Source organism: Bos mutus, chromosome 13, assembly GCF_027580195.1.
Source record: "Bos mutus isolate GX-2022 chromosome 13, NWIPB_WYAK_1.1, whole genome shotgun sequence".
Lineage (NCBI taxonomy): Eukaryota > Metazoa > Chordata > Mammalia > Artiodactyla > Bovidae > Bos > Bos mutus.
This window is the reverse complement of record NC_091629.1, coordinates 57,366,999-57,381,898: the sequence shown is the minus strand read 5'-3', so window position 1 is coordinate 57,381,898 and position 14,900 is coordinate 57,366,999. Positions and strand designations below refer to the sequence as shown.

Here is a 14,900-nt window from a genome sequence, read left to right as displayed (position 1 = left end):
TTGCACGTGCCTTACCCTCTCCATAAGAGGATAGCCAGGTTTTGTGGACCTGAAACTTATAAAGCTGGGAGACCTTCTTTAAGAAAAAAGAAGACAAAATCAGAAAAGAATGTGAATATTTAGAACAAGAAACAGAATCACAACAAATTTTTAGAAGATGATAAACAGGGACTTCCCTGGTGATCCAGTGGCTAAAACTCTGTGCTCCCAATGCAGACAGCCCAGGTTTGATCCCCAGGCAGGGAACTAGATCCCACATGCCCCAAAGGGTTCATATGCTACAACTAAGAGTTCCTGTGTCCTGCAACTACGACCCAGTGAACCAAATAGATGAATATTTTTAAACAAGCTGATAGACCCTAGACAATATCTAGAAAAATAATAATATTTATATTTATTGCCTGATATACATCCATAAAATTTTTTTTTTTATTCCTAAGTTTTGGCTGTATGCTTTTAGGATCACCTCTTCATATGACATTGATTTTTTAGTGTAATTTTCTTTAGAGAAAATAAGAGCGTTTTGTCTTTTCTCTAGCACAGTTGACCAAAAGATTTTTTTTTAAATTGTTGATAGTTTAGAAAAGTTTCTTCCCAGCTTCACAATTCATTATAAATGAGGTCATAAAATTTTAGGACTGTTGTCAAATTTAGAAAAACATGTATTAAGTTTCTTTCATAGGGGAGCTGTAAGATTTCAGGACTTTTCCTATTTCCTTGATAATGCATCTTAAAAACCCTTTGACTAAGATGCTGCCTATTAAGCAGTTTGTTGCAAATGTCCTCTTAGCAGTGATATATTTTGAGTTTTATTTTTCATCGATGTGGCATTCCATGACAGCTTCCCCTTAGCTAGATCCCCAAAAATGTCACCGCCGTGCCCGTGACACCCAAATGAGGGGAAGTATGACCAAGGGGAATGTCAAAGAGTAAAGAGGCAACATTCTTCATCATCCGCAGTTAAACTAGCTTGCTTTGGCAAACTCTGCATCAGCATGTGACCCTGAATGTGTCCTGCTTGGGCCCCTCCCAGATCACTGGAAGGCATCTGGCAAGTGAGGGGCTCTAGAGTTTAAGCTTCGGAGCTTCAAGGTAAGCCTGGTAAATTCATTTCTGCCTCATCCCAGGATGGAGCCTCTGCCCTGCCCACTCCTGTTGAATGTGGCGTACAGCTTCTTATCTTGTCCATCTGCGTTCAAGCATCTCTTGCTCCATGAGGCCTCCAGAATAGGTTAGCTGCCCCATGAAGCTGGAGTCCGCGTCTGTCTGTCTAGCTCACCCGGTACCCTCAGTGTGCTTTGAGCAGAGCCTGGTGCATAGTAGAACCATAGATGAGGAAGGCCGAAGTGACCTGTAACAGTCAGAGCTGGCAATCATCAGGGAAGGGAGGGAGGAACTCTGGCTTTCCAGACAGCCTCAGGCCTCAGACAGAGAAATTTATCTCTTGCCAGACCCCTTCAGAGCCCTCGCTGGCTGGCTTCCCTCCCTCCATCCTGGGGCAGCTGATCAGGAACCCCCAGAGAAGGTCATCTGAGCCCTACGGCAGAAATCTCTCTCCCTGGCACTGTTGTGAAGTGTAGAAAAAGACTGCAAACCTAGATTCGAATCTCTGGGCCACTGCTTAGCAGCTGGATAGCACTGGACAGACTGGAACCATCTCTCTGCTTCTTCAGTCCATGTTCGCAGCTGAGTCTTGTGACTGCCCCTCCCCGCGCAGGGCTGGCTGGAAGACTGTAGACAACCTTAGGTTAGAGGAAGCTTTCTGGCCCTAGGGACAGCATCAAGTCACAAAGCTCTCTTTGGTTTTTGTTTGTTTGCTAGTTTGTTTTAATTTTTATTTTGTATTGGAGTATAGTTGATTTACAATGTTGTGTTAGTTTCAGGTATACAGCTAAGCGGTTCAGTTATTCATATGTCCATTCTTTTTCAGATTCTCTTCCCGTATAGGTTATTACAGAATACTGAGTAGAGTTCCCTGTGCTCTGCAGTAGGTTATGCTGCTGCTGCTAGTCACTTCAGTCGTGTCCGACTCTGGGCAACCCCATAGATGGCGGCCCACCAGTCTCCCCATTCCTGGGATTCTCCAGGCAAGAACACTGGAGTGGGTTGCCATTTCCTTCTCCAATACATGAAAGTGAAAAGTGAAAGTGAAGTCACTCAGTCGTGTCCGACCCTCAGTGACCCCATGGACTTCAGTCTTCCAGGCTCCCCTGTCCATGGGATTTTCCAGGCAAGAGTACTGGAGTGGAGTAGGTTATGAGTGGTTATCTATTTTATATGTATTAATGCCTATGTGTCAGTCCCCAGCTCCTGATTTATCTCTCTCCCCACACGTTTCCCCTTTGGTAACTGGAAGTTTGTTTTCAAAATCTGTGCAGGGCTCTCTTTGTGAACTGGTACCTAAGGAAACCCTTTGTCTCTCCAGCCTGAGTCCACCTCAAGCCCCCATCCCCATTCCAGTCCCCTGGGGTCCTTCCAAGCCTTCTGCTAATAGTTCTTTGCTGATGTCAACCAAGATGACCAACATGCTTGTTGGTAAAGTAACTCTGGACCAAGCATCCTGCCCTCCCATCTGCCTTTTGATTTGAGGTGATGAAGGGCACATACCTGTGATGGGTGAGGTCAGAAGGCAGCTGCCTTTAGATCATGAGTTCCTCTCGGTGGGCCAGCCCTTTCTCACCTTGTGTCCCCAGCACCCAGTATAGGACCTGGCCCAGGGTCACACCCAGTAAATGCTGACTGGGAATTAAATGAGATGCTGGGACACTGCTGTCCCAAACTAATCACCCCTGGCTCACCACCATGGCCACCGGGAAACAAGGGGTAATGTATCTGCCATGTGCCAGGCACCACGCTCAGCTTTGCTGACTCCTTCTCTTGTTTCCCAGATGCCCTGTAAGATAGGTACTATCATCCCCATTTCACAGAGGTGGAGACTGAGGCTCAGCTAGAACAACCCACTTGCCTGAGCCCATGCTCATGCTGATTGGTAAAGCTTGGAGGGGACAAACTTTCCAAGCAGGGCTCCTGACACTATCTACTGCTCTCCCTATTAGTCCTTAACCCAGAATTCCCCCTAGGAAGTCATTTTTTCCTGTTAAGGGATGCTCCTCTGCTAAAATGTAGCACTATGTCAAATAAGTCTAAAATTTCGTTTAAAAAATTGAACACTATTTTCTACCCAGGGGTAAAAACAACTGTGAACTCTTCAAAGGAAGGAAAGGGGTTTTTTGTTCTTCTTGTGTCCTCACTGCCTATCACAAGGTCTGGCACGGAGTAGTTGAATAAATGTTTGTTGAATGACTGTGTGAACGTGTAAGTGAGTAATTGAAAACAGCCGCCTCACCAATCCATGGCCCATCCATGTAGGATCATTTGGGCAAGACGAGACCCTCTAACCTAGTGGTCACAGACATAGCATGAGGGCTGTACTGTTCATAAGAAGGCTTTGTTTAATCCAAGTAATATCTTTTGTAAAAATTTAATGACTTGCCAATATTTAAGAATTAGAAAATTTCACATATAATCCAGATTTTCACCTTGTGTCAGAGACTTTCACCAAAAGTCTGCCTTTCATCAAACCTACACCCTATTTTTCCCTGAACAGCTGCTGCTGCTGCTAAGTCACTTCAGTCATGTCCGACTCTGTGTGACCCCATAGACGGCAGCCCACCAGGCTCCCCCATCCCTGGGATTCTCCAGGCAAGAACACTGGAGTGGGTTGCCATTTCCTTCGCCAATGTGTGAAAGTGAAAAGTGAAGTCGCTCAGTCGTGGCCAACTCTTAGCGACTCCATCCATGGGATTTTCCAGGCAAGAGTACTGGAGTGGGGTGCCATTGCCCTGAACAGAGCAAGACTCAATTTCCCAGCCTCACTCTTGGTTATGTGGACCATGTGACTACATTGTAGCCACTGGAATGTGGGCAGAAGTATTAACAATATGTCCTACTTCCTGCCCACTTCCTCCCTCCCCACCCTCCAGACTCTTTTCTGGGTCTGTGGGGCAGGTGGGGAAGATCCAGGGGAGGCCCCTAGGCCTGAGGAGAGGGTAGAGCCACCAGACGAAAGGCACGGGGCCCCTCCATGGCTGTGGGGAGCCCCCCACTGGCCCACACTGGACTGTGGTGGGAACAGGAAATACCAGCTTTACAATATTGGGGCAATGCGCTTTGGGATTGTTTGTTACAGCAGCCTATCCTGACTAATACATCTTCTCTTGAAGAATCAGAAATCTCACAACATGGGGCTTTCTCTTCTACACAGCAGTGAGGAGCTGGACTTTGGTAGCTGTTGTCCCCTTCAGCTGGGCTGGCGTTTTCTAAGCTCACCTGATCCTTGCTCTCCATCTGCCTGGTTTCTCCGGCTATTTGATTTTATAACTTCTGCTCAAATTCAATCTCTCCCTCCAGTATATGGGGATATTGAGGCATGGAGGGGATAAGGGACCAGGTCACAGTGTGTGTGATGGGCAGAGCTGAAACTTGGACTGAATTCTCCTAACTCCTACTCCAGGGTTCTTCCTTGTCGGGGGCGGCGGGGAGCGGGGATTCTTTCTTAGGAAGTGAGCAGAGGGACTGTTCCAAGTCTCAGGTCCTTTTGGGGTGGAGGGGGAGTTAAGTGGCTGAGAGGGAAAGGGGGCACCCCAGATGGTGAAGGGGGTGAAAACAGGAGGGGAAACCCTGGCTCCTCTGTGACTCCAGTTGGCATAAGGCTTAGAAGTCTTGGACAGATGGACTGAGGAGCTGGGTCCACATGTGTGGTACAGAAGTTTGAGTCCAATTACCCTCTTCTCCCAGTCTTGGAAAAGGGCTCATGTCTTTGATTGCCTAAGCTCCACTGACAAGACATAGGAACGCAGGAACGAATTTTCCCTCCCAGACAAATCCCAAAAGAAATGAATTTGCAAAATAAAGTCCCATATTGAGAAAGCTGTGCCAGGAATGCCTGGGCAAGCAAGGGAGGGAGCTCTGTGAGGTGTGGACAGGGTTGTCCAGATGAGGCCTCTCTCAGGGGCCGTGCTAGGGTGGGGGCTTTGCCCCCTGCAACAGTCATTCTAACTCCCTAATACCTTGTTGTTGCTGTTTAGTCGCTAAGTTGTGTCTGACCCTTTGTGACCCCATGGACTATAGCCCGCCAGGCTCCTCTGTTCATGGGACTTCCCAGGTGAGAATATAGGAGTGGGTTGCCATTTTCTTCTCCAGGAGATCACCCCAACCCTGGGACTGAACCCGCATCTCCTGTATTGGCAGGTGGATCCTTTACCACCTGGGAAGCCCCCCTAATGTCTTGAGCACCTGTCACACACGTGTTTTCTGGAGGCTCACCTGAGGAAACTTCCCAGTATCCCTTCCCCACGCCTTCCAGCAAGTGTGGCTGCATCCGCCCTCGAGATGTTTGTGGACGCCCAGGGGCTGTGGAGAAGCCGTAAATCCTTCTCTGGCTCCATGATCTCTCCTGCCCAGACCAGACTCCTGCCTGAAACCCATGGCAGCTTTGCCAGAAACAACATTTTCTCGTGGCTTATCCACCCCCCTCCTGTTGAGGGCCAGCTGGCTCCCTGGAGAAGGCTCTTGAAGACTTGAATTTGCATCCACACCTCACCAGCATATTGAAGGGCAGAGAGGGAAACCACTAAGCTGAGGGCCTGGGTAGAGAGAGGAGAGGAGAGTCCGCTCTGCCTCTGAAGGTTGTTCAGAGCTGTTGGTGCCGAAAACCCCGTGAACCCAGAAGAGCCTTGAGTGTGAAAGCTCTGAGTTGTAGTCAAGAAGTGATTACATGGCCGTGGCACTGAATGTTCATTAAACACTAATAACAAAAACCCTTACAGAGGCCTACAATCCCCTACCTGCAGTCTGGGAGCCAAAAAAGTTGTGAGCAAAATAATTTAAGGTTAGGACCAAACTCCTCTGGTGGTAAAAACCCAACCTGAACAGTTGTATGAATATTGATGTTACTCTGCAGAGATATTAATGTGTTTAATTATGGCATGCTCACCCAGTTCCCCACTAGTATCTTTAAACAATTTTTTTTTATTTTGAGGTATAGTTAATTTACAATGTATTAGTTGCAGGTGTACAGCAAAGTGGTTCAATTACATGTATACATATATCTATTCTTTTTCAGATTCTTTCCCCATATATGTTACTACAAAATACTGAGTACAGTGCCCTGTGCAATCCAGTAGGTCCTTGTCGGTTATCTATGTTTTATATAGTAGTATGTATATGTTGGGCTTCCCAGGTGGCTTGGTGGAAGAGAATCCACTTGCCAATGCAGGAGACTCAGGTTCAATCCTTGGGTGGAGAAGATCCCCTGGAAAAGAAAACAGCGACCCACTCCGGTATTCTTGCCTGGGAAATCCCATGGACAGAGAAGCCTGGTGGGCTACAGTCTGTGGGGTCGCAAAAGAGTCAGACATGATTTAGTGACTAAAACAACAAGTGTGTATGTTAATCCCAAACTCCTAATTTATCCCTCCCACTAGTATCTTAATATAACCTACGACATATGCTTTCTAAAACTCCAAAACTCCCCAAATCCCAAAATGCGCGAGGACCCTGAGATATTGGTATTTTAGGTAAGGGATTTTAGGCAAGGAATGTAGAAGACATTTGAAGTGCTTTACATGCATTAATCCTTACAGTAACCCTACGGGGTAAAATTTGTGCTTTGTCTCCCCATTTTATGGATGAGGAAACCAAGGCAGAAAGAGGTGAAATGACTTGTTTCACAGCTGGTGTTGGTGCTCGGGTTTCGACCCAGGCATTCCAGTTCAAGAGCCCACTCTCTGAACCACTCCACCATCTGCCTTGCTGGGCAAAGTGGGGTGGGGTGGGTGGGAAACAGGAAATAACTATTTTAAGCTGCATATGCAACAAGTACACACCCTGGATGGCATCTGAGGAGCAAACCTGCTGCCACAGGTGTTCTCGCAGGGTGCCCAGAGTCTGGGTTACCCTGGTACTGCCCTGGATTCCACAGCCAACTCCTGCATCCCAGAACACTCCTCAAGCCCAACAGAAGGGATGGATGCTCACTTAGTTCTTGAGGACCGTGTGCCTCTTATCTTACGAGTATCATGAGCATCACGGCCCGCAGAGGGGACTCGGGGGTTTGGAGACATTGATACAACATGGCTTCTGAACCCAAACTGGGATCTCCTGTGGGCGCTTAACCAAGACATGGGAGGAAACCCTGGAGGAGGTGCCGGCCAGGTCAATTGCACCCAGCAACAGTGTGTACCGTTAGTTCAGTTCAGTCACTCAGTCTGTCTGACGCTTTGCGACCCCATGGACTGCAGCACGCCAGGCTTTCCTGCCCATCACCAACTCCTGGAGCCTACTCAAACTCATGTCCATAGAGTTGGTGATGGCATCCAACCATCTCATCTTCTGTCATCCCCTTCTCCTCCTGCCTTCAATCTTTCTCAGAATCAGGGTCTTTTCCAATGGGTCAGTTCTTTGCATCAGATGGCCAAAGTACTGGAGTTTCACCTTCAGCATCAGTCCTTCCAATGAATATTCAGAACTGATTTCCTTTAGGATAGCACTTTCCTAAGGGGTTTACAAGGAGGAGTGCACTCTAATCAGGTTTTTGACTTTGGATTCCATTGTAATCACACTAAGGATATACCCTTAGGGAGAGATTTTCTCTGCTGTTCCGATTTAGAAATGGCTAGCTTTCATCCCCAGCTTTGAATTTTAACTCTTGAAGGCCTACACCTGACCTCTCAGGAATGAGCCACACCAGAGACTCAGAGCTACCTGCCATGGGCTTGCCCAGACTTGTCTGAGGGCAAAGAAGAAAGAGGCAAGAGCTCTGACCTTGAGAAACGGATCTGGGGCTGTAGAAGCAGGAGATAAGCAGAACCAGGATCAGCGGGAGAAAGACAGCCCCATGTGCTGCAGGTCCAACAGGCTCCTGGAACTGGTAAGGAGGAAGAGGAGTGGGATGGGAATGCAGTGGAATCCTTCTTGAACGCGGAGGGCTGCCCGAGTCAAGGATGCAGGCTGGAGGTTGCCAGTTAAACATGGCACACATACTTACCTTCACTGTTCTCTGGAGTTCCAGTATAATGACATAAAGGCATTAAAAAAAAATACACACTTATCCACTGGGACAGAGAGACCATGTGAGGCCATGACAGCAGATCTGGAGAGTCAACCACATTCTGGAAGCTGGAAAGCAGATGCTGAGTGGGGACCGATTTAAGAAACCTGAGAGGTTAAAACCTGACAATTTAGGGGGAGCCAGGTGGCTCAGATAGTAAAGAGTCTCCCTGCAATGCGGGAGACCTGGGTTTGATCCCTGGCTCAGGAAGATCCCCTGGAGAAGGGAATGGCTACCCACTCCAGTATTCTTGCCTGGAGAATTCCGTGGACAGAGGAGCCTGGGTGGGCTACAGTCCAGGAGGGTCACAAGGAGTCAGACATGACTGAGTGACTAACACTTTCACTTTCATCAGGACACAAGACAATTTAAGATCCTCAGGAAGGCTCAGGGGTTGGAGGAACCGGGAATCTCCAAAAGCCAAGATGCAGAGCAGATGAAACTGGAAAAGCTGGTTAGTCTGTGGGACGACTGGATTTCTCCTACCACAGCTGGCACAGGCAGGACATGACCCCTCCGCTCTGGAGCAGAAGGCTGCCTCTCGGGAGAGAGAGAATGATCTGAGAGGATGTTCTTGCAAGGCTCAGCAAGGGCCGGGAATATAGCAGGTCCTTGGTAAGCTATTGCTGTCATTCTATTCATCTGGCCTCTCTCTGGTTCTCTAATTTTCTTCTTGGAGTCAGAAAGAGGCTCAAAGACATGAGGCAAAAGAGGTCACGTGGGCAGCAAAGGCTAATTGCCTGGTAATATCCTCTCCAGCTAGTCACATGCCCTCCTCACACACTAGGCAATTTGCCTTCTAATATCTACTATCTTCTTCTTCTTCAGTAACAATCTCTTTTTTGGGTAGCTATCTTGTTCCTAGCTCCAAGGTATTTTCCAGTGTCTTTTGCAGTTAGATACGGCCATGTGACTATATAAATAGTAGTGTTGTGAGCAAGTCAGGAACTATCTTTATAAGAGAAATGGTCTTCTGCCACTCTGCTCTCTGGGCTACAGATGTGATGGCCAGTGCCTCAGCAGCCGTACTGGGCAATGAAGAAAGAGGCCACTTGCTATAGATGGAAGAAACCATTTTCATGGAGTTGCCATACCAGCCTGCATTGCCCACCTTTGGACTTCTTCTTTCTTATTTTGGCCACTATAATTTTAGGATTTTCTGTTGGGTGCCTCTGAGCCTAATCCTGTAAACTTGAGTTGGGGGTAACCCCTTCCTTGTCATCCTCCTTCCTATTCAGAGATCCTAGAAGATGAGAATCAGCAGAGAACTTAGCTGTTACAGAATCCACAGGGCCAGGGACAAAATCTGGCCTCCAGACATTTTCTTTAGCTCATACAGAGTCTTTAAAATCAGGAGCTATTTGAGCATATTTTGAACATTAAAGTTGCAGTTTTGGGCTTCCTTGGTGGCTCAGACAGTAAAGAATCTGCCTGCAATGTGGGAGACCTGAGTTCAATCCCTGGGTTGGGAAGATCCCCTGGAGAAGGGGATGGCTACCCACTCTAGTATTCTTGTCTGGAGAATTCCATGGACAGAGGAGCCTGGCAGGCTACAGTTCATGGGGTTGCAAAGAATTGGATATACTGAGCGACTAAGCACAGCACAATCCTATATTATATATAAACCCTATGAGCTAGGTATATTTTAATACATATATGTTGTTGTTCAGTAGTTAAGTTGTGTCTGACTCTTTGCAACCCCATGGACTATAGCATGCCAGACTCATCTGTTCTCCACTATCTCCCAGAGTTTGCTTAAATTCATGTCCAATGAGTCAGTAATACTATCTAACCATCTCATCCTCTGTCATCCCCTTCTCCTTTTGCCTTCAGTCTTTCCCAGCATCAGGGTCTTTTCCAATAAAAAGACTCTCCAGTGGAAAGGCTCTTCACATCAGGTGGCCTGAGTATTGGCTATGTGTATACACACACACACACACACAGATGGTTGGATGGCATCACCGACTCAATGAACGTGAGTTTGCGCAAGCTCTGGGAAATGGTGAAGGGCAGGGAAGCCTGGTGTGCTGCAGTCCATGGGGCTGCAAAGTGTCGGACACGACTGAGCGACTGAACAACAACAACAATATACACAGAACTCTGAGCTTGGTATGTATATATGCATTGTCTCCAGTCAACAGACGAGGAATCTGAGGCTCAGAGAGGATTTGCCCAAGTCATAGGTCACAAAGCTGGAAGCACTGGACCTGAAACTCCAGACCGTCTGCATTCCATGCTGGCTCTGTCAGCCTTTGAGTTTGCAACCATTGAGGTCTGGATCCCTTGCTTGAAGTTTCTCAGAGGAAGACAACAGAGCCGAAGAGGAAGAAATACTTGATGACCTTTATCATGTTGTGTCAAACCAATAGCCCCAGCTATCCTGCTTCACTGTGAGGAAACCAACTCAAGAATGGTTTGTTTTTTTTCTCTCTCTACATCCTGTGTCTGGCACAGAGCCAGCCAGGGAACTATGTGCTGAATGAATGAGGTGACCCACTCTCAGTCACACAGACAGAGCCCGATGCAGGGCTGGGATGCCAACCCTGGGCTCCCACCTGCCCACCTAGGGCTCTTCCAGACCTGGCTGTCACCCAGCCAGCCCCGCTTTCTTCGGGGTGCCGACAGAGGGCAAGAGCACAGGCTGAGGCCTAGCATGTTCACGCTCAAACTCCAGCTTCCTCTCTCACCGCTTTGAGCCTTGGTTTCTGCCCCAGAAAATGGGAACTAATCACTTACCTCATCGGGCTGCTGGGAGGATTTGATGAGATCAAGCCACATGGCTTCCCGCAATGACCAGCACATAATAGGTACTCATTAAATGGGAGCTATTACTGTGACACGTATTTTTATGAGGGAGTGGCGTGGGGAGGGATTAATTTGCCTGTGGGTTGAAGTCCTTTTTGCTTGTGCTTTGACTTGCCCTCCCTTAACCAAGGCAGCTTGAACTCTTCATAGGACTGGACACAGGTCACACTCAGCAGAGAGCTTTGTGTATCTCAGGAGCTTGTGAATAATGACCTGAAACTTCCCTTTCATCTTTGCACCAACATATAACAAGTTCCTACTCTCCAGCAGGCTCTGCGTCAGGGCTGGAGACTTTGGAGAAACTGGAACTGTCCTGCCTTTGAAGACTGTCCAGCTGGCTGGTGAGGTTAGACAAGGTCACGTGACTCTTCGATATGTGGAAGATGATGACAAGTCTTACGGGAAGGGGAGCAAAGGTGCTCCCTCCAGGAAGATGCGTTCCCAACCCAGCAGAGACGGCTAGAGGCTCACCCACATCCTGGCTCTCCATTCCTTCCCAAACTGGACTACGTTTCCCTACGTCTCCCCTGCAATTCAGTGTGACCACAGGACCCAGTCGCAGGGGTGGGGACTGAGCGTGGACTGAAGCATTGTGTGCCGCTTCTGAGCCTGGCCCCTCAAAATTCCCAGGACTCCTTAATAAAGATGACCCCCAGGGTGACTTTGAGACCCACATGTTGTAGATTCAGCCTGAGTTCCAGAAGGACTGAATGGAGAGTTTCCGCCCACCCAGAACTGTTACATGAGAAAGAACTCTTCTAGTCTATTTACCAGGTATTTGTAACAGTCTGTGTGTTACAGTAGCTACCTTAACTCTAAGACACTGGCCTTGAACATCAGATTTTTTTTCATTATATTACTTTTCCTCTTTACAACTTTGACAGTTACATTTAGTGCTGTAGTTCTAAGTTACCCACAACTTAATTCTTTAACTGGAGATAATACCCCCTGACCAGGATTGGTTCAGATTGGGATATTCTTATTCATTAATTCTGCATTTTCTTTTCTTTCTTTCTTTCTTTTTTTTTTTTTGGTGGTGTTGTTAGCTGGAATTAAATCTTGAACTAGATTTTTTAGGAAGGGTATGTGAGAGTTACAGTTCCTGCATGTTTGAGAATAGATCTTGCTTTTCTTCACACATGAATGATGAATCTTATGGATAATGAATTTGGGGGAGAGTATCTCTCTCCATCCTTCCTCCAACTCTGTAGACATTGGCCCACTGTGTACTAATATGGATAGATTCATCACCAGCCTGTATTACTGAGGGTTCTGGCAGGAACCAGGTGATACACCCAAATTGAGCAATTGAGGAAAGTTTAATAGAAGAATTATTTCAATTCAGTTATAAGATGAATGAGGCTTCCCTGATGGCTCAGTGGAAGAGAATCCGCCTGACAATGCAGGAGACATATGTTTGATCCCTGGGTAGGGAAGAGCCCTGGAGGAGGAAATGACAACCTGTTCCAGTATTTGTGCCTGGGAAATCCCATGTACAGAGGAACCTGACGGTCTACAGTCCATGAGGTCACAAAGAGTAGGACATGACTTAGTGACTATACAACAACAAGATGAATAAGGTCGGAGGATCTGATGTATAATACGGTGACTTTAGTTGATCATTCTGTTGTACGGCTGACATTTGCTAAGAGAACAGAGTTTAAACGTTCTCACACATACAAAAAGAGGTAAATATGTGAGGTGATGGGTGTATCATTAACTTAATGGGGAGAAATCCTTTCATGATGGATATGTATATCAAATCATTGCATCATACACTTTAAATATCTTACCAGTTTGTCAATTATACTCAGTAAAGCTGAAAAAAATACAAAATTTGTAAAAAGGAATTATTTACAAAGAGGTAGGTAGGCATCGGAGAAGGCAATGGCACCCCACTCCAGTACTCTTGCCTGGAAAATCCCAAGGACGGAGGAGCCTGGTAGGCTGCAGTCCATGAGGTCGCTAAGAGTCGGACACGACTGACCGACTTCACTTTCACTTTTCACTTTCATGCATTGGAGAAGGAAATGGCAACCCACTCCAGTGTTCTTGCCTGGAGAATCCCAGAGACAGAGGAGCCTGGTGGGCTGCTGTCTCTGGAGTCACACAGAGTTGGACACAACTGAAGCGACTTAGCAGCAGCAGCAGCAGGTAGGCATAGCTGTCAGTACCCTGCCCATATGCCCTCACCATCACCTCCACGTGCCAGAAGCTACTTGCTGCTAACACCTGAGTCAGCACCTCTCGCGCGTGGTCGACCCCCTCCTCCCTCCCCACTCTCCCCCTGCTGGTGTTTTCTAACTCGGGGTAAGCTTAGCCAGTGTCCTGAGCAAGCTAAAAGAACCAGGAACTTAACATCTTGGAGCAACCCTCCCAACAATGACAGCAGGCAGTCGGTGGATAAACCCAGCAGCTTCCTCACTCCTCAGCTGAGTTACCTCTGGGACACATCTATGTAATCTCCGAGGTCCCCTGAGGGGCTGAGCTCCAGGTGTCCTGTCTGGTAAATTGCCCGGAAGTTTCAGCTTCTCTCACATCCTGTCTCACTTCTGCCCTCCCCTTCCCGTGCTTCCCAGGATGTCTTCCCAAATACTTGTGTTTGACTCTTATCTCAAGCTCTGGGGCCCAGCCTGGGGTGAGGGAAGGCCGGGGGAGGGGCAGGCGGGGGACCCTAACCCAGAAAGCAGAGTTTCAGGAAATCAATAAAGGCCAGTGCAGTAGCCCAAGGGGCAGGAGGGAACCTGGAGAGGGAATGGTGTGGAGAGGGCCACCTGCTGGAAGCCTGGACCCTGGTAGAGAGACAGAGCTGACCCAGGGACTGTGCAAGGGGCAGAAAAGAGGGAATAAACATCCTGACTTCTCCCTCCTCCCACCTTCTGATCTCCTAGTGGTGCCCCCTATTGACCAAATCCAACCAGAAGTCAGAGGGCAAGAGAGCCTGCTGGTGGTCAGGCTGCCTGGCACAGAGCAGCAATAAGAAGGGCAGGAAATGGGTCTGGAAGGGCAAACAGGAGATATAAATGCAGCATATAGGCCGATAATTTCCCTCTGCATCTGACCTGAATGGAAAGCATAATCTTGATAATTTCCAGGATCCAGGAGAAGGCTTTTCCAGATGTCAGGGTGGAGTAAACTAAGCGCAGAGACCCGGGGGGCTGGAGTGGGCCAGCACTTCTGTTATCTACGGCTGCCTAATAATCCACCCCAAGACTCAGAGGCTCAGAATAACAGCCAGTTATTATAAACCACAATTGTGCAGGGCAGGACCCCAGGCCCAGGGTCGGCGGGGTAATTCTTCTGTTCCACACAGCAGGATTGAAGTCACAGATTCAGCCGGCAGCTCTTCTGGTCTGGAGGGTGGCTCCGCCAGTGTATTTGGTTTCTTGGTGGAGACGATGAAAAGGCTGGTGGACTGAAGTGATTATACGGGATTCTTTAGTGTGATGGTCTCCAGGCAGTTAGACTTCCTACACAGTGACTCGGGGCTTCCAGAAAGAATGTTCACTAGGCCCCAGTGGAAGCTTCAAGGCTTCTTCTGATCTAGGTTCAACGTCCAGGAATGTCACATCCATCACGTTCTATCAAACAAGTCGCTCAGCCCAGCTCAGGAACAGAAGGAGGAAAATCAGATTCCATCGGACAGTGGGAGGAAGAGCAAAGAACTGGGTCAACTCTCACTGGCCAGAAAGCCATCCAGATTGACTAGTGGCCAGAAAGCCATCCAGATTGACTAGTGTTTGGGAAACGTGCCAGGAAGTGATGAGACTGACATTGGAGAGGGACTGGATTGTCATACAGGGGATGGGGAGACAGTAATAAGGCACAGAGTGAAGGTTCTAGAATCAGATTCAAATTTAAATCCTAGCTCCCCCACATACGACACGTGTGCCAAGCAGGCTCTTCCTTTTTCTGAGCCTCAGTGTTCTCGTTTGTAAAATGGGATCTGATCCTACTTCACAGAATTGCTGTGGACATTAAATGG

The 14,900-nt window shown here is 47.8% G+C and overlaps 1 long non-coding RNA gene across 2 annotated transcripts; it reads left to right on the top strand.

Moving 5' to 3' along the window:
* The first annotated feature begins 494 nt into the window (after positions 1 to 494).
* Positions 495 to 13,090, top strand: LOC138990464 (uncharacterized). Of its 2 annotated transcripts, none has more exons than XR_011466605.1 (4): positions 495 to 1,092; positions 7,715 to 7,930; positions 8,466 to 8,725; positions 11,186 to 13,090. It is a non-coding gene; the product is annotated as an uncharacterized lncRNA (long non-coding RNA). The 2 variants fall into 2 exon arrangements; XR_011466604.1 differs by having other exon boundaries at positions 11,183 to 13,090.
* Positions 13,091 to 14,900: the final 1,810 nt, after the last annotated feature.